Below are 19296 nucleotides of genomic sequence, written 5' to 3'. Positions count from 1 at the left end.
AGTAATCTGAGTACAAATACACTCTCCAAAGCCAGAGAGGCACACCGCTGCTGACCCCTGTGCTCTGCGTCGTGGATGGGATGTAGGGGACGGGGTGGAAGCGGCCCAGACTCCACCACGGCTCATTTCAGCCGTGACCATCTGATGTCCCAGTGAATTGGGATGAACTTTCTAATTTGTTCTCAGGTCTGGTCGTAGTCAAAATTTGTCGGAGGTTGTGTGTACGGCATTAAGCCAGTCTGCCATCAGAAATTCTTGCCATCTTATTTTGCTGCTGGTCATGGATTTGTCCGTTGAGGAAATTCTTGCCTCCACTTTTCCACAGACGTGCGAGCATAATTACTGCTCCTTCCCTCTCCTTATCGAACTCCTGCCTTTTACGTGCCGCGGCTCTATGGTATGAGTTGAGGGTCAGGAACGTACATTTACTTTTCTGGGACTAGAGGTAAATGAGAAGGAGATAAGAGGTAGGAGATAGCTTTTATATTTCTATATATACACACACACACATATATGTACATATATATGTGTGTATATATATACGTATACGTGTATATGTATACATATATGTATGTATGTATATACGTATGTATATATATATAATTCGCAGTAGTCTCTGCAGTAGTTTTGGCTGGAAACTTAGCTGACTACACACGGTGACACTGTAGCAATATCCTAGCATTGACTAGTTTTGGAAACAATTATCACAGCTGAGTTTGGAGTTTGCCTCTTATCCTGTGGCACAAGTTGAACAGATGGACTTCTTTTCTTTTTAAGGTGGACAGAAAGTAAAGTACATTATCATTTTGTTTCTTGGATGTTGATTTCTTTTCGGGTGGGAACATAGGTTTGAGTTAGCTTTGTCAGTCCTTCACCTTCCTATGAAAAAGGAAAGGAGTGCCTTGCATGCAGTGTGCGTGGTGAGCTTTGAGGCCCCCGTGGACTTTGGTTCTGTAGATGCCCTGTCTTTCCTCCGAGGGTCAGTCAGCTGTTCGTGGAGGCCTGTAGCCTTCTGGGCCCTGTGTGGGCCCTGTGCCCAGACGGGGCCCTGCCTGGCAGAGAACAGCACGGGTCGGTTGTCTAACTCGCGCTCTCTCAGGTGCTCTGAAGTAAGAGTAAGGGTCCCGGGAGTGACCTGGTGGCACGGGAAGGCTTTCTTGAGGTCTGGTTGTCCTCCAGCACCTCCGCTGCCAGTACAGGGTCTCGCCTTTGTGGTGTGTGCAGTGGGTAAGTTACTTGACAGAGGGGCCACTTGGAGGAAATGACCAGTACATTCAGGACTGCATATGGGTTTGTTGTGGGGTTTCTCGTTCTGGGCATGAAGATTAGCACCGCAGCGTGCAGAACGGCGAGGGACAAATTCGTCCTTGGTGGAAATACCTTTTAGTGCCAGTCCTGAATAAGAAGGATGAGCTGCTCATGAAGTGTTCTGATTGGTTGTAATTTTTGCATTAAGAACGAGTGGGCGGGGTGCCTGGCTGGCTCCATCAGTGAACACGTGACTCTTGGTCTTCGGGTGTGAGTTCAAGCCCCTCGTTGGGTGTAGACTTTGCTTAAAAAAAAAAAAAAAAAAAAAAACGCACAGGCGACCTGAGCTTCTTTTAAGGGTCTTCATGGCTTTCTTTATCTCTCTTGTGTAGTTCCTTGAATCCAGGCGACTGATCTGTATATCAGATCATAAAGTATTTTGTTTAATTCTCTGGGTTGTTTCTCAGTAAATGTAGTCCTGAGATAGATCAAAAGGCAGTTACTTACTGATGCAAATACAGTGCTTTTAGCACAGCTTTCCCATGCCCTGTTAGTAGGCCGTGGCAGTGATCCTCTGATCCCGTCAGGGCCAGTGCTGTTAACTCTCCCAATTCGAGAGCCACAGAGCCAACAGCTTCCCAGGTGGAGAGCCTAATTGTATGTCAGAGCTGAGCATAAGTTTCATGAGGGCAGAGATTTGTTTGTTTTGTTCATTGATACATCTCCAGGGCTTAGAACATGATTTGTGCTCAGTGAGTATATATTGATGTACAAATTAATGAGAGATGTAGCCCAGTCCATATACTGAGGAAGTTCACAGTTGCATGTAAGATAGAGGCTAATCAGCCGTTACAATCAAGAGTGTGTAACTCCGCAGGTTTTTTGGGAAAATAGTTGGTAAAGCTGAGACTCTGGAACTGTGTTCTATGATGTCAGAGGTCATCCAGGCCAGAGAAGGCCCCGGATGCGAGAGGCCCAGCATGCCCAGCCGCGTGCACGGAGAGAACTGCCATGCTGGGCTGTGGGGAGCCTCGGCCCGTGAGTCTGGGGAGGCAGATGAGTGCCAGGCGCTGAGCTCTCATGTGCTCCGCTGGGGCTTTTTGTCCTGAACGGTTGTGGTAGGCTGCTCCTAGGGACCAAAATCGATTTCCATTTTGGAGAAAGTGCCGTGGTGGCCACATGTGGTCTGGAGGGTGGAGGCTGCGCCTGGAGGCAGGAAGGGGCAGTTGGGTGCTCCCATGACCAGCTGAGCAGCACAAAAGGCCGTGGGGGCCGAATAAGGCTTTGGGTGACCAGTTGAAATGGGATGCAGAGGGAACCAGGCAGCTTTGTTGTAACAGATGTAATAATAATACTGCACTTTCTTCTTTAATGAAATAGGGTTATACTATATGTTGTTGAGTGAAGGTTTTTTTTTTCTCTCCCCCACTTGTGAGTATTCTCCATTATTAAACTTTTTCCTCAATGTGATTTTTAAGGACTGTGGTGTGTTCACAAATTATATTTTACACATACTAAAAACAGTGATGGACATTTTTTGGATACATTTTTTAGCTGTTTCTGGTTGTGAATTACCTTATTTCCCAGAACTAATTAAAGCATTAAAGTAAACTGAAAGATACATTTAATTCATTGTTATTTGGGGGGTAGAGGAGAAGATATATTTTGCTAAGTAATATTAAGTAATTAGTGGTAATTTAAAACATGAAGGGCTTTTTTTTCAAAATTTTATTTTTAAGTGATCTCTACACCCAACATTGGGGCTCAAACTCACAACCCTGAGATCAAGAATCTCATGCTCTACTGACTGCGCCAGCCAGGTGCCCCCAAAATAAGTTTTTTATTATATTTTTATTTTTATTCGAGAGAGAGAGAGAGAGAGCACACGTGTGTGCGAGCAGGGGGAGAGGGGCAGAGGGAGAGAGAGAGAGAAAATCCCAAGCAGCCTTCACACTCTGCGTGGAGCCCAGTGTGGGGCTCTATTCCATGATCATGAAATCCGGAGTTGGACACTCAGTTGACTGAACCACCTAGGCGCCCCAAACATGACGTTTTTTCATGTGTGGATTTTAAAACTTTGTACCAGTTGGATCAGAAGCCAGTTCTGTGTGTGAACTACTTGGAAAAGATTGAGAAAGATCTTTTCATAAAGTGTTTGTCAATAAGCTGATTAATGTTTGGTGAAGGCCAACTATTTTAGCTGTTGCTACAGATGTTCAGGAAGATAACTGGTGCTCTTACCCTGTGTAGGTAGTGGGTGACTAAGCCTGTAACTGAGGTGTAGGAAGCTGCCGGGCACGTCCTGAGCCGTGTAGTTACGTGCTCAGTGCTTGGGAGGTGCACGTGCGAGGCTCTGCAGCAGTAATTCAGAGGGTGAAGGAAGGGAGGGATGAACAGCCTTGACAGTGAAATAGGATTTTGGCAAGTGGGGAGGCAGGCGGAGGGCATCCTGTGGGCAGACAGTAGGGCCTGCGTTTCTGATCAACCTGATTTTGGCTTTTGGAGTGACCTTACTTTCTCTGAGTCCCTTGGTTGCTGCCACTGAACCTGGAACAAGCCTTTTTATGTCCTTTATTGTGCGCTTCGTTCCTGTCTTAGGTAGGATGCTTTTGAGAACAAGTGAAAGAAAGGCCAGCTCTTATTGGCTTACAGCATAAACTAGAGATTTATTGGCTCATGGAACCAGAAATCCCAGAGGTAGGTCACGCTTCAAGGTTGGTGTGATTAATCAATTCGGTGATATCTTTGAGGACCTGGTTTCTTTTCACTTCTGTTGTGTCAGCATTTTCCCAAGACTAGTTTTCCTCCGAATGAGAAAATAGTCACAGCGGTTGTAGGCTTCCTGTGTATGTCCAGCCTGTTCCACATCAACCAGAACAAGAGAGTGGACGTGTGATCCAGAATTCTTGGCTGTGTCTTGGGGTTTGTGCCTTCTGGGTCACCCTTGAACCGGGTGCTGTGGGCAGGGAGGGTGGGTGGCAAGCCAGGTCGGGCTCCCGTCTAGAGCTGCTCCCATCTAGAGCTGGGAGTGGGTGTGTATCAGCCTTCTGGACTGGGCGACCACTAAGCAGCAGGGGAGGAGGAAAATGGACATTTGGAGGATGGCTGCAAAGTCCGTTACAGTCCCATCCGGGAGCACCACTCCTTCCCCCGCTCCTTTTCCAGGTCTGTCACTTCCTTCGTGTGTGCATTCTTCAGGCAGTGGACGGTGCTCTCGGGGGGGGGGGGTCTCCTCCCCCCAAATAACAGTTAGAAATCCCTGTCTTTAAGAAAGAATGTAATGATAAAATGACATCTGTGTATCAATCATTTTTAACGTTCACTTTCGAGAGAGAGACAGAGTACAAGCGGGGGAGGGGCAGACAGAGAGACACAGAATCCGAAGCCGGTTCCAGGCTGCAAGCTGGAAGCACAGAGCCCGATGCGGGGCTCGAACTCAGGGACCGCGAGATCATGACCCGAGCCGAGGTCGGATGCTCAACCGACTGAGCCCCCCAGGTGCCCCATAATCTTATTATTGAGGTGCGGTGTATGTTCAGAAAGGTGCTCCTCCTGCCTTTGATTCATGGAGATACTGTTCTCTGGGTCTCAGTCGTGGGACGTCGATAGGGGTCAGTTAATCAGAATACTTCTTTCTCTTCATGTAGTTGCCCTTGTTCTTGCCAGATAAAGCTTTCTGAACATTTTGGTACTTTGTTGAGATTGTCCCAGAAATTTGGGATGGAAAGGTACATGATTTAAGATAATCTTCAAGGTTTCTCGTCTGGGAGGTTGGCAGAACCATGAAGTCTGCCGTTGGCGTTCGTGTAGGAGCTGGTTTTGAGAAAATAACGGGCCTTTGGAATTGAAGGCGAAACCAGAGCTTGGAAGTAGGAGTGCCGTGGGGCTGGCAGCCTGAGAAGTGGGCCTGGAACTTGACCGAGCGGCCGGGAGAGAGGATGGGAGTCTGGGCTTCACCAGCACGGTTTGAGGCGGGGAACAGAGCTGCCTGCGGGACGGAGACAGGCGTGGACAGGCCGGGGGTGGGGAGGAGGGGTGGCTGGAGCAGAGGCCGGACCTGCAGGGGGCGGGAGCCACCCACGGGAAGAGTGTGTGCGTGAGAGAGAGCTCCCAGTGTGGACAGATCGGGTGCGTGATGGAGAGACACACTAGCTGGAGGGTGTGAAAGGATGCTAGGATGGGAGGTTGTTTCTGAAAAAGCAGAGTGTTGGAGGTGAGTGTTAGATTTCAGTTAAGAGCAAGTGGGAAATGAGCTCAGTTATAAAAGAATGGTCTTTGTGGAAAAGACGGGTCGAAACGTTACCTGGGAATGGAATTTTTTTATCAAATTGTTTCCAGTTTGCTTGCACGATAGTTTCTCTTCTGGTTGACATTTAGGTTTGTGGTTTGCCGGTAAGTTGTTAGTGATCAGTAAACCCTTGAAAGCACTAAAAGAGTTCCCGTTTTAAAAACATGCTCTGCGTGTTGTTCATCAAGCAGAGGGTCCTTTCACAAAGTGATCGCTTCACCTGGTTTCCCGGTTGCTTCTGTCTGGTTTGGGGCCATAACTGAGTGGCGAGGTAGCTGTGCTCGCCTGGCCTTCCCTCGTGCTGTCTTAGTTTCCCCAACTCCTCAGCTGCCTGGAGTGGCCGTGGGAGCGCCCTCCGCGGTGGGCCGGAACCCTAACTGCACGTCACGAGGACACAAAGTGTTTAGCGTGTTGAGTGAAGCCTGGGCTCCCTGCTTGCCCCCGCTGAACCCTGGAGTTCTGCAGGGAAGGCCCGAGGATCCTCCGACGATGCCAGGGGTAGCTTGGGGCTGAGAACCACTGCCACAAGGCCTTCGTCCTGCACAGCTGACCCCGCTCCCCTGCCAGGTGAGCCCCACCAGTGGTTGGTGTTCTATACGGAAAACAGCATTGTGAGCCAGGTGGGTGAAATACTTTTCCAGGAGATTCAAGTTTCGAGCTCCACATCTTTACTATAGGGCAGACTTCCCGAAGTCTCAGGTTTCGTTTTTTTCTAATAAAAGATTTTTAACCCTAACAGCCAACTTACAAACGTAATTCAGGAATGGAGCGCAATCTTGCTATCTTGGCCGGTAAAGGAAGCTGTTTCTGCATAGCTGCGGTCTTTGTTTTCGGCAGATCATTAGGTGAAAGCAAAGCCGAAAAAGCGAGCAGCGCGGGCTGCTTCCTCCGTGGGCTCGGCCCGGCCTTAGCTGTCAGCACCCGGTTTCGCTTTCTCTTGTTTTCAGCAGATCGTAATTTTGCAGCTTTTACTGCTTGGACCGACTCTTCTAAGTAACTTTGGTTTTCATTAACAAGCAGAGCGACTCCTGAAGGGGAACGTTCTAAACTGGCTCCCTCTGGGTGTGTGGGCTGCGGGGCGTAAGTCAGGCAGCTCTGGATCTTGCAAGGTATTTAGGAAACCGTTGGCAGTGGGCAGCAGATTAGAAGGAAATTGTTTATGTAGTCACACTGCTTTTTTCCAAATGTGTTTTAACTTAAAGTTCTGGTTTAGTGATGCACGCTCCTTTTTGGCAGGTGGCCTTTGGTAGCTGAGCTTCTGTTGGTTTGGTTCCAGCATGTTCCATTAAGTGAAAAACCCTGTAGAACAGATGCATGTGCAAGTTTCTGCCCGCGTAGCACTCTGTTTAATGAAACACCCGAGGTCTGATTCAGTGTTACTGGCAGCAACTGTCTGTGTGTGGTGTGGGGTTTGAGTAGGCGGTTGGGGGATCTAGGCAGTTAGAGAGGCCGTGCCGGGCTGGAACAGTCTCTGGTCTAGTGCTTGGGCAACTACGGGAGTGGGCACCCTGATGGTGATACCAGGCAGCAGGTTACAGGTGTCATGCCCAGGATCGTAGGTGGTGCTGGGTACTACTAGTAAGAGTCTTGGGACCCGGGAACACGAAATCTTAAAACACGTCTCAGCGTGTGGTGTTAGCAGAGTATTTAAGAATCTGCTTAATGTAAGTGAAGGATTAATACTGTGGTCCTTGGTCTTCAAGAGCTGCTTTTACTTATTTGATTCTGGTTTAATGTTTTAAAAGTTTATTTTGAGAGAGAGAGGGAAGGAGAGAGCACGCACGAGCAAGAGGTGGGGGCAGAGAGAGAGAATCCCAAGCAGGGTAGAGCCTAGTGCAGGGCTTGAACTCACGAACTGTGAGACCATGACCTGAGCCGAAATCAGGACTCAGACGCTCAAGCGACCGAGCCCCCCCTCGCCCCCCCCCCCCCGGGCACTCCCAGCGTTGCTTCTGTAGTGCAGCTGCCTCATCCACCTTATTTGTAGACGTGCATTGGTTAATTCTGCACCAATTTTAAAACATTAACCATTTTGAGGTATAATTTAATAGAATAAATGTACCGATTTTAAATTTTCAGATTGAGGTTTGACACGTCTATGCCAGGGTAACTGTTACCACAATCAATCTGTTGTCCAAAAAGTTCCCTCATGCCCCTTTGCCATGAGTCTCTGCCCCACAGTGGGTGACTGCTGATCTGCTTTCTGTCACTCTGGGCATATCCCCTTTTGTAGGATTTTGTTTCTGTGGAATTATACGGAGTGTACTCCTCTCTCTGGCTTCTTTCGTTCTACACAGCACTTTCAGATTCATCCTTACTGTGGGTAAGAGTCCTCTCCTTTTCAGTGCTGAGTAGTATTTCATTATGGAAGTAACACAGTTCCTCTCTTTACCTCTTTTTTTTTTTTTAATGTAATTATTTGTTTATTTTGAGAGAGAGAGTGAGCGAGCAGGGGAAGGGCAGAGAGAGGGAGAGAGAAAGAACCCACAGCAGGCTCGTCGCTCAGCTCAGGGTGGAGCCCGATGTGGGGCTCCATCCCACGACCCTGGCATCATGACCTGAGCTGAGATCAAGAGTCGGACGCTTAACCGACTGAGCCCCCCAGGCGCCCCTGTCTCTTCACCTTTTGGTGCACGGTTTTGTTCCAGTGTTTGTTAGGAACGAAGCTAAACGAAGATTTGCGTTTACCTGCAAGTCTTTGGTGGACGTAGATTTTCACTTTTGTGAGTAAAATACCTAGAAGTGGGATTGTTGGGTCATGTGGTCAGCGGTGTGTTTTGTTTTGTAGAAAACTGCCAGCTTCTCCAAAGTAGCTGTGTCATTTTCTATCTCCACCAGCAACCGTGAGGATCCCCCTTCTTCCGCAGCCTCACCAGCACTTGGTATTCTCAGTTACGTTAACTTTCTTGTGCATCAGTTTAAAAGGAAAGAATTTTTTATCCACAAGAACATGAGTCATATTTATGACCGAGAAGTGGATCTGACTGCAAATAGGTGGTTCTTAGTAAAATATGTTTAAAAAAAAAAAAAAAGTTTAAGCCAAAAATAGAGGGGGACAGTAAAGACTAGGAGAGTGCCCTCTCCACACTGGACACAAGTGACTTTCTTGGTAGGCGAGGATAGTAGGGGGGTGGTAGGGAATGAAAACGGATTTTTGAAAGGTTGACCTGCCCCGATACTTTGTAATCACACGCATGGTTTTTTCTACCCCCTTTTTCCCTTCTAGATTTAAAATGTGAAAGTCGATTTTTCTTTAGTCTGGGCGACCATGTGGTGATTGTGAATGATTTTCCTCTAGGCCAAAACAAGTATGCTCTTAATAAGTTTTCTGTAAAGCTTAATTCAGATTGTCTTGATTATGTTTAAATATATATTTAAAAATGAAAGGTTATATCTTGGTTATATTTAAAGATTGTGTTTATTTAGTTTTTAAGGTTTATTTATTTTGAAAGAGAGAGGGCGAGTGAGCTGGCGAGGGGCAGAGATAGAGGGGGAGAGGGAATCCCAAGCAGGCTCCTTGCTGACAGTGCAGGGCCCACCGTGGGACTTGATCCCGTGAACTGTGAGATCATGTCCTGAGCTGAAACCAAGAGTCTGCTCAACTGACTAAACCATCTAGGTATCCCTAAAGATTACATTTAAAGTGTGTGTGTGTGTGTATTTCTTTTGTATGTGTGTGGGGGGATCCCAAGCAGGCTCTGTGCTGTCAGTGCAGAGCCTGACATGGGGCTTGAACCCAGAAACCGTGAGATCATGACCTGAGCTGAAATCAAAAGTTGGATGCTCAACCGCCTGAGTCACCCAGACGCCGCCCCCCTAAAGATTATATTTAAACGTGAAAATTGTGCTTCTGGCTGGAACATCTCTTGTGATCTTAAAAACCGAAGAATAAAAACCAGTCAGCGCAAATGGGGTGATTTGGTGGCACTGACATGTGGGAAGTTTCCTGTTGTTGTGGAGGTTGGAGAGGGTGTCATTCCTTATCCCAAGAACTTATAATTGGGGTGGGAGAGTGGGGATCTCTTCTTCCTCTTCTTGAAATGATTTGTTCAGCAAAGCTTTTTTGAGCACCTACTGTATGCCAAGTACTGCATTGACTGCCGGCAATACGCAGATGAATTTAACTTGGCTCCTGTTCATTAAAAAAAAAAAAAACCTTTATGGGGGCATAATTTATGTGCAGGGAATGTCACCCATTTAAAGTATACATGCTGAGTCTCAACAAATGTGCCCACTTATGTGATCACGTCAACAGTTAAGGCACTCTCTACCGTTGCAGTGGCTCCCCGGACCTCCCCTCCCTGCAGCCTGTCCGCACTCACCCTTGGCCCCAGCAGAGGGAGCACCGCTGTTATGGTGTCGTGTTTGTTGGTGTTTTGCTTGGTTTCCCTTTTCTTCTCTGTTCTGTCTTCCTCCCTGTGTTGTGTCTCCCCACCAACCCTGTTCCTTCCTCCCTAGATTAGCAGCTAGGTGATGGCAATGAAAATGAAAATGGTGGAATCTTGAATTTTTCTACTGGAGCTAAATTCACTCCCTAATAATTTATCAGCTTTCTTCCATGCGATAAAAATTCTAGATAGAAGTTATTGTGTAATGAGGGCTCTTTTATCTTGCTGTTTAGTATTAGTTTAGAGCAAAGTAAGTTAAAATTTAACTGCCATTGTGTAAAGTACCTAATGCAGATGTAGGACTGGGAAGTTGGTACGAAATGGATTTCTGTTAGATGAATCATATTTTCTAATTTTGGAAACAGATTTGGTGGGAACAAGTTTTAGCTCAGAATCTCCAGGAAAGCTCTGAAGGAACACGCAGCCAGCCCGTCACAGATCCTGCTTTGGAAGGTGCGCGGTGATCTTCTCATGGACTTCAGTAGTCACGTGAAACACACAAACCCTGGGAAACTGACACGATATTGCAGCATTTGGATGCTAGAATCCTAAGAAGAGGGCACCGCCCATGGGAGTGGCTTTGTAACAGTTTGTCCTTTTGTCCCCTTCTCGGGATCCCTCGGCCCCAAGAAGGTAAAGCAGGGTTCTGCTCCAGCCCAGTGCTTTGGGCAGCAAGCCCTTCTCTGCCTCCCTCTTTGTCTGCTTTTGCCCTCTGTAGCTCTCAGTGCAGCTTGCAGTTCACTTGTGCTGTGACAGAACTGTAAATGTGGTGCTGTCCTGAACCCTGTGTCTGTCTTACTCAGTGTATTCTGATCTGACACAGCTCTGTGTAGATAGTTGGTGCTCAGCGCTTATAGTTAAGTCAGCGAAATTCCCGTTGTGCCTCGACTGCCTGAACAGTGTCCTCTCTGCACACCACTCTGTAGAGTTGAAAGTGCGCTGTGACTGTTCGGTAGCTGTCACTGAGCATCCGTCACCTAGCAGGCCTGATCAGTAGAGTTTAGTGAAGAAATTAGACTTTTTTAGGCAGGCACTGACGTTCTTTTTTACTTTGTTCAGATCTAATTCACATCCCATAGAATTCACCCATTTCAATACGAGTACATTTCAGCGGTTTTTGGTGTGTTCCTGGAGTTGTGCAACCATCAGCACAGGCCATGTCAGAGCATTTCACCACTCCAGAAGGAAAGCCCGGATCCATTAGCAGCGACTTCTCATTTCCCGTTCCCCTGAACCCTTGGCGATCACAGTCTGCTTTCTGTCTCTAGAGATTTGCCTCTTCGAGACGTTTCACAGGAGTGGAATCATACAGCACGTTGGCCCTTCGTGCCTGACTTCTACTCAGCATGGTTTTCAGGGTTCATCCATGTGGTCGCATGGGTTAGCCTGGGGACATTTCCACACCCCTGCCGCTTTGTCCTTGTTACATCCAGGAGATGCCTTCGGAGCTGGCAGAACGCTCCCACTTGCCCAGTCCAGCACCCCCTCACGTCCACTAGAGAGGACATTCAGACTTCGTCACTCTCGAAACGAACGAGTTTGTTAGTCCTTCGTCTTTCCTCCTCTCTCCCAAATTCAGCCTTGCTGGGTTGGATGCTGAGGGAGGAGAAGACGTTGTGTCTCTCGGCCTCTTGGTAGCTGTGCCTGGTTCTGTCCTCTCACCCGGCGAGGCTTGGCTTGATGCCCGTCGGCTGGCGGTGGTTCTGGGAGCTCGCTCGCCGGTGTCTCACTGCCTTGGGAAACCGAGTACCGTGCACACGCGGCAGGGTGCTCATCGATCGCTGCCTCGTAGCTTTATTTTTTCTCTCAGAGGCTGATCTTCTATTTCCTTCTGAAGGCGGAACGTTGCTTTGGTGACACCCTCTGTATTCGTGCTTTTAGAGATGAGATTTTGAAAACGGGACTGAAGGCGCAGCACGCGGTGCTCCAGCGCCCCCTAGTGCCGCGCTGGGGTGGGAGTCCCCGTGCCTCCGGTGTGTGGCTTCCCGCGGTCTGTGCAGGTCGCGGACGCGGTGCAGGAGACGACCAGCATCTTTCCTTCTCACCTTCCTGGGGTGACATCGCGTCTTTGTTTTTTCCTTTAGTGTGAACGTGGTGTTTCCAGGTTTGCCTGGCCCCTTCTTCAGCGTTCACAGAGCCAGGCCCTCCCTGCAGGGGCCAGATCGGGTCTCCAGAAGGTGAAACCCAGAGCAGCCGAGCCCAGGGGCTGTGCTTCAGCCAGGGGCCGGGTCTCCGTCCTGTGTTGTGGGTTTGCCCTGTTTTCCGGAAGCACTTCCTACGTCTTTGTTGTTGTTGTTGTTGTTCTTGTTGTTGTTATCATGTCCTTTCTAGAAAGGATCAGAAAATAATCAAACATGTGAACAGTGGGAGTTCTGAAAGCCTGAGCTGGAATTAGTTGGAAATGAGGAGAAGTCAGCTGCGTCCCTGGTCGTGGGCGAGAGCCTCTGCACCTGACAGGCTTACTTCCTGGAGAAGGGGCTTGGGGAGCCCAGAAGCCCCTGGGGCATGCCCCTGACCGCGGGCCTTTCCCGTGGGCATCATGGCAGCTGGGAAGGGAGCCTTCGATGGTTGCTTTCCTGTTCCTTCTCGCGACTCCCATTATTCATCCACCTTGGGTGGGGGTTGCTGAAAACCTAGAGGGAGTTTCCAACTTTGCTTTATAGAGTCTGCTACAGCTGCTGAGAGAGTAAAATTATTAATGGCAATGTAAACATTTCTGTAGTGCAGGTGGGCCAACAGAGGGCCTTCAGGCACCTTCTTTTGTTCTGTCCTCACTGAATCCATTGACTGAGCATCTGTCTGTGCTGGGCCCTGTGCCCGGCTTTGGAAATGCAAGAAAGAATGCACTTACTCCTACTGTTTCTTCTTCATGCAGACTCAATTGTCCTGTTGTATTTTTTTCTGCTCTTTCTTACAGGACAGAACTAATTCATGCGGTCAGTGGCTTTTTCTTCCCCACTAACTTATAAATCCTATGAAATCAGGCAGAGTCCTATTTCTTTTTTATAATTTTTTTTAATCTTTATTTTTGAGAGAGAGAAAGAGACAGAGAGAGACAGAGTGTGAGCCGGGGAGGAATAGAGGGAGAGGGAGACACAGAATCCGAAGCAGGCTCCAGGCTCTGAGCTGTCAGCACAGAGCCCGACGTGGGGCTCGAACTCATGAACCGCAAGTTCATGACCTCAGCTGAAGTCGGGTGCTCAACTGCCTGAACCACCCAGGAGCTCCATATTTCCCTTTTTTTTTTTTTAACCCAGACTCCTACAATATTTTTTCCCTAAAAAGACTTTAGAATGTATTTATTAATACTTCTCCAGAGGAAGGAGAATGTTTCATACTCACATAAAGAGAGGGGTTAAAGGTTAGTCTCACAAATGAGTGTTTTCAGCTTTGACTTTTAAATTAAATCTCTTTATTTGGGAATAATTTCATATTTACAGAAGTTGCAAAAATAAGAACGGTACAAAGAACCCCCATTTACTCCTTTACCCAGATCGACCCTTTGGGGGCGCCTGCGTGGCTCATCACTTGAGCATTAACCCTTGATTTCGACTCAGGTCATGATCCCAGGGTCATGGGATTGAGCCCTATGTGGAGCCTGCTTAAGATTCTGTCTCCCTCTGCCCTTCCCTTCCCCACCCCCCGCTGCCGTCTCTGTCTTTCTCTCTCTCTCACTTAAAAAAAAATAAAAGCTTTAACCCCCTTTGCATAGTCATTTATGTGTGTGCCCGAGTTCTCTCTCCACAGACATATTCCCAAACTCACTCACTTAACATGTGCATGTGCAGATAGACATTTTGTCATCCACCCTCTGAGATTTGAGAGATTACACACGCCACGATCTTTTACCTTGCATATGCTTGAAGGTATTTCCTAAGAATGGGAATATTCCCTTACATAACCACAGCTGGACAGTTCCCGCGTTCATAAATTTACATTGAGACAATACTTTTTGTAACCTGCCGTCCGTATTCTAATTTTGTCAGTTGACCTAAGAATCTCCTTTAGAGCGTCTCCCGTCCGGGACAGGATCCTGTCTGGGGCCGGGTGTTGCCTGTAGTTGGCGGGTGTCTGTAGCTTCTGTAATCTGGAGCTTTTTTCTACAGCCTTCGTAACATTGAATTTTTGAAGAACACAGTCCCGCCCCTCTCTTTTTGGTCACGTTCTTCATTTTGCCAAACACCTGAAATATTTTGTGATGGAAAATTAAGAAGGCTTTTGGAGAAGCAGATGGTAGAACCTGAACACTTAATGGCAGTTTGGTTCCCCTCCTCAGTGTCCCAACACTGTTGCCTGAGCCCTTAGGTATAATTTTAGTTCAATAATGTTGTCAGTAAAATGCAGGGCCGTGTGATTTATGTCCACTCACCGGGGTTTGAATAGATACTTGGCCTTTGCTTTTGTAGTTTTTTATCAGGACATTAAAAAATTCCTTTTTTTGCTCCTAATAAATTTATTTAAGCTAAATTTTATTTTATAAGCAACACTCTTATTTGCCTTTTTGGAACAATGTGGATAATAAAATGCTTATTCGTGGTAATGCTTCCTGTAGTCAGTTTTGGGTGATACAGTTGATTTTGTTAAACCCTGAAATGATGTCACAGCCTCAGAGTTTATGGGGGGTATTTTCTTACATCATTCCAAATGATTGTTTGCGTGGTTCCCAAAGAGGGTTCCCAAAGAGGCGGTAGTTAGTTATTTTGCCTAGAAAGGAGTTGTCCTTTTTCTTGCATGCACCGTGAAGGTGGGAAATTGCCTTTATTAAGCCTTCCCTTGCCTGACACCTCAGGGGCTTGACCTTGGCCGCCCTGTGAGAATGAATCCCCCAACTCTCAGGCCTTCCTACATCTGCGGTTACTTCCTTATATTTGGATTTCTGGTTAAATATAAGCCGTGTGTGTACAGACACATAGGAAGAAGACTCAGGCGGTTTATCTGCCATGAACATATGGGGAATACTCATTCTGTAGGAAATAGAAATCCTAACCAGACTCCTCGGGGTGGTGAGCACCTTGCAGAAACGCTCACTCTTCTTGGTGCCAGCCTCTTAGCAATCCCTCCGTCATCTCAGTCGCAGAATTGAAACGACTATTTCTTGTATTAGTGGGGTGTAACTGCTCGTGTTTGGAAACTCATGCGTTTGAAAGATTGAAGATCGGTCTGGCCTGATTGTGGCAAGAGGAGCGAGTGGACCGAGTTGTTTTCGGATACACGTGTGCCAGTGTTGAGGGAATCACGTTGGAGTTGACCACAGCTCCCGCTAGCCGTCTGTTGAGCGGTAAGTGATACTTTGGCCTTGTGTAGTTGATAGTTAGCAGTTGCTTAGGATGGCTTTTTTGGATTAAGCGTTTCAAGTCCTAATCTGTTGTCATTGAGACCTTGAGAGGAGCACAGGGCTTGTAACTGTTGTGCAGAGTGGGTGTCTTTGAATAGTTGGGCAGTGATTTCGGTTGTTTACATTGACTTTTTGCAAGTAATTTTTTAAGTAAATTAGGTATTTCTATGGTTCAGAACTAAGAATTCTTGCAAGAGACAAGCTAGGAATCTGGTGCCACTGTACTACGTAGCTCCAGCTTTTCTTCCTTTTTGTGCCCAAAGAGCGTTTTGTTCATTTAACAGTATCCTGGAGACTCCTCCCCACCTGCACATCAAGCTTTTCCTCATTTTTCCCATTAGTCTTGTGATGAGATTGAAGGCACATATCTTTGGAGAAACTATGGGCATGAAATGGTAATAAAAACGCATTTAAAATCTGTTGGAAAGTTTTTCAGATCATACTTTAAAAATGAAGAAAGCAGTAAAAATGGTAAAATTGAAAATGACACAAGAGAAAAGTTTTCCTTGGCATCTTTCTGAGCATTGCCTAGGTTGATGGTGAGGCTACTTCCAGCCACCGGCTGTGGGGATGTGGTACCTGCAGGTGCCACCAGGAATTACGTGCCCGCCCCCCCCCACCCCCTTTATTGACACGATATTATGAAATCATCTGGAGATTTAATTCTCCTCCTGCACTACCCGTATCTCTCTTGTGAACACTTCACATTGTATGTGAACGACAATAAGAATGGGTGCTTAGAAAGTGTGACTCAGAGGTTTTTCTTTTCTAAGTTTATTTATGGTGAGAGAGAGCGCCCGAGAGGCAGGGTGGGCAGAGAGAGGAATCCCAAGCAAGCTCTGCACTGTCAGTGCAAGGCCCGATGCGGGGCTTGATCCCACACACCATGAGATCGTGACTGAGCCAGGCAGGTGCCCCTGTACCGACTGACTCATTTTTAAAAGTAATTCTCTTCATTTTTGTCCTCACATGTCCTGTGAATATTTGTTGTCCATTCCTTGTATGGGGACTGAAGTCATTAGTGTTGTTTTTTTAAATCTTTTTACATGTTTTTGAGAGAGAGAGAGAGCGAGAGAGCGCGCGCGAGCACAAGCTGAGGAGGGGCAGAGAGAGAGGGTGACACAGAATCCGAAGCGGGGCTTGAACACATGAATCGCAGGATCATGACCCGAGCTGAAGTCAGACGCTCGACCCACTGAGCCACCCAGGTGCCCCTGAAGTCATTAGTGTTTTAGTGGGTTGTGTGTTTCCTTGGCAATTAGGAGGGTTACTGTTTTTCCAACAGGCTTCCGCCGCGAATATTTCATCACTCCCAAAAGTTCCCTTGTGCTTCTTTGTAATCAGTCCTTCCCCAGCCCTTGACACGGCCACTGAGCTTTTTTCTCTCCTTACAGTTTTGCCCTAGAATGTTACACAAGTGTAATCATACCACATGTAGCTTTTTAAGTCAGACTTCTTTTGCTTAGCATGATGCTTTTGAGGGCCATTGAGTAGCGTTTCATTTTATAGACGTACCACGTTCGCCTCTTGATGGACGTTTGGGTTGTTTCCAGTTTTTAAAAAAAAAATTTTTTTTTAATGTTTATTTATTATTGAGAGACAGAGAGACACAGAGCGTGAGCAGGGGAGGGGTAGAGAGAGGGGGAGACACAGAATCTGAAGCAGGCTCCAGGCTCCGAGCTGTCAGTACAGAACCAGATGCGGGGCTCGAACTCCCAAACTGCGAGATCATGACCTGAGTCAGTCACTCAACCAACTGAGCCACCCAGGCGCCCCTGGGTTGTTTCCAGTTTTGAATAGGGCTGCTATAAACGTCAGCCTACAGGGTTTTGTTTGTTTGTTTGTTTGTTTTTTGTTTTTGTGGACATAGGTTTCCATTTCTCTTGGGTGAGTGAGGAGGCATGGGATTGCTGGGTCTGATGGTAAGTAATTTTATAAGAAACTGCCTGGCTCTTTTCCAGAGTGGCTGTGCCATTCTTCATTTGTGTCGGCCATGTAGAAAGTCCCAGTCGTTCCAAATCCTTGTCAGCATTTGGTATTGTTGGAAATGTTTTCTCTTAGTTTGGCTTGTCTTTTCATTCCCTCCTGAGCACATTTTGAGGTTTATTTATATCTAGACTTTACGATCTCTGTCTGTAGTGGGAATACCAGCCAGCGCTGTCATTTCATTACACCCTGCTTCCCCTCCCCACCGTTTCTCCCGCTTCCTTTTCACTGAAAGATACCTTTTCCTTCCATTGCGTGGTATTACACCAGACTGAAGTTAATACAGGCTTTTCCTCAGTGTGGGAAATGATAAGAAGGTCTAAGTTCAGAATGAAAGTATCGCAGGTGATTATTTTTAAATTGTTTCGAGACTGCTTATTTTCACCATTAGCGTCAACACACAATTTCTTTGTGGATTTTTGCAAGTATATGGAAGTATTGTGTGAAGCTGTTCTTGTTTTTTTTATATATATTTACAGTTTTGGTAGCTATTGCCAGAGAGCCCTCCAGAAATATTTTCCTGAAAAGTATTGGTGCATTCTTACTAACAGGCTGTGAGAGTTAATTGGCATTTATCTACATTTACAATAAGACTGGGCATTATCCACATCTGTAATATGTAGTTACTGGTTACTTTTGATTACATGCTTGTAAATTTCCCTGTAGGTTATTGAGCTCCATTAGAGCAGAGGAGCCCTAACTCTGCTTACCATTTTCTTTTTTTTTTTTCCTTTATTTTAGAGAGTGTGAGAGCACAAGCAGTGGGGAGGGGCGGGGGGGTGGGGGGAAAGAGAGAGAGAGAGGGAGGGAGGGAGGGAGAACCTCAGGCAGGGCTCCATACTCAGTGTGGAGCCCAGGTAGGGCTCAATCCCCCCACCCTGGGATCGTGATCCAAGGCGAAGTCAAGAGTTGCACGCTCAGGTGACTGAGCCACCCGGGTGCCCCTCTGCTTACCATTTTTATCCCCAGCAACCGATCATCGTGCTTGGCAGTTAGTAGGCTCTAAATAATTGTTGATTATATGAATGAATAATGCAGTGAGTGTTCTCTGTTGTAGAAATCTGGTCATACTGATTCTTTTCAGTGACTTATTTTTAGAAGCTTCGGGGAGAATATGAACTGCTAGGTACTTGCCCAACTTGCCTCCATGCAGGTAAACCAGTTGTTATTTCAGAAAGTCACATTCCGAACTCTGTGAAGCAGGAGTTCACAAATAGGCTTGTACCTGTTCAATAATATGTTTATCTGGGGGCACCTGGGTGGCTTAGTTGGTGAAGTGTCTCCCTCTTGCTTTCGGCTCAGGTCACGATCTCGTGGTTTTGTGAGTTTGGACCCTGGTCGTGCTCTGCGCTGGTAGCTTGGAGCCTGCTTGGGATTCTCTCCCCCTCTGTCTCTGCCCCTCCCCCACTCTCACCGTCTCTGTTTCTCAGGATAAATGAATAAGTTTACAATAATAAAAATAATATAAAAAATTAAAAAATACTTTGGGGCACCTGGGTGGCTCATTCAGTTAAGCATCCAACTTCGGCTAAGGTCATGATCTCACAGTTTGTAAGGAGTTCGAGGCCCGTGTTGGGCTCTATGCTGACAGCCCAGAGCCTGGAGCCTGCTTTGGACTCTGTGTCTCCCTCTGTCTTTGCCCCTCCCCCACTTGTGAGCACACATTCTTGCTCGCTCGCTCGCTCTCTCTCTCTCACAGAAACAATAAATGAATAAACTTTAAAAAATACGTTTGTCTGTGCATCATATTTAAATGAAACTTCAGGATAAAAAAATCACATATATATCTTAAATATCATTCATCAGGATCATTAGCATTTTTCTTGTTTTGGATTTCCCTGTCTTGCCTTTTGAACCACGTTTTCTGCTTTTCGTTAGTATGTGCGGCGGAGAGGGCTGAAATGGAGATAGTGACATGAGTCGACAGACAGGTAAACAGAACACCTGGAAGGGTTTGTGATCCCGAAGGTTTTCCTTCAGGATAAGTGTGGTGCACACAGTTGACCTGTTTCAGAATAGGCTTTATCAATTTCAGAGTGTTCTTTGACAGT

General features: G+C 46.8%; 1 protein-coding gene across 6 annotated transcripts in view; it reads left to right on the top strand.

The window, feature by feature from the left end:
• Positions 1-19296, top strand: part of LOC106985630 (kelch-like protein 36) — a 102532-nt gene that overhangs the window by 44036 nt on the left and 39200 nt on the right. The gene's annotated exons all lie outside the window — the stretch shown is intronic.

Source organism: Acinonyx jubatus, chromosome E2 (assembly GCF_027475565.1).
Source record: "Acinonyx jubatus isolate Ajub_Pintada_27869175 chromosome E2, VMU_Ajub_asm_v1.0, whole genome shotgun sequence".
In the NCBI taxonomy this organism is placed as follows: domain Eukaryota; kingdom Metazoa; phylum Chordata; class Mammalia; order Carnivora; family Felidae; genus Acinonyx; species Acinonyx jubatus.
Note: the sequence above shows the minus strand (reverse complement) of the source record. Positions and strands in the feature narration are given on the sequence as shown.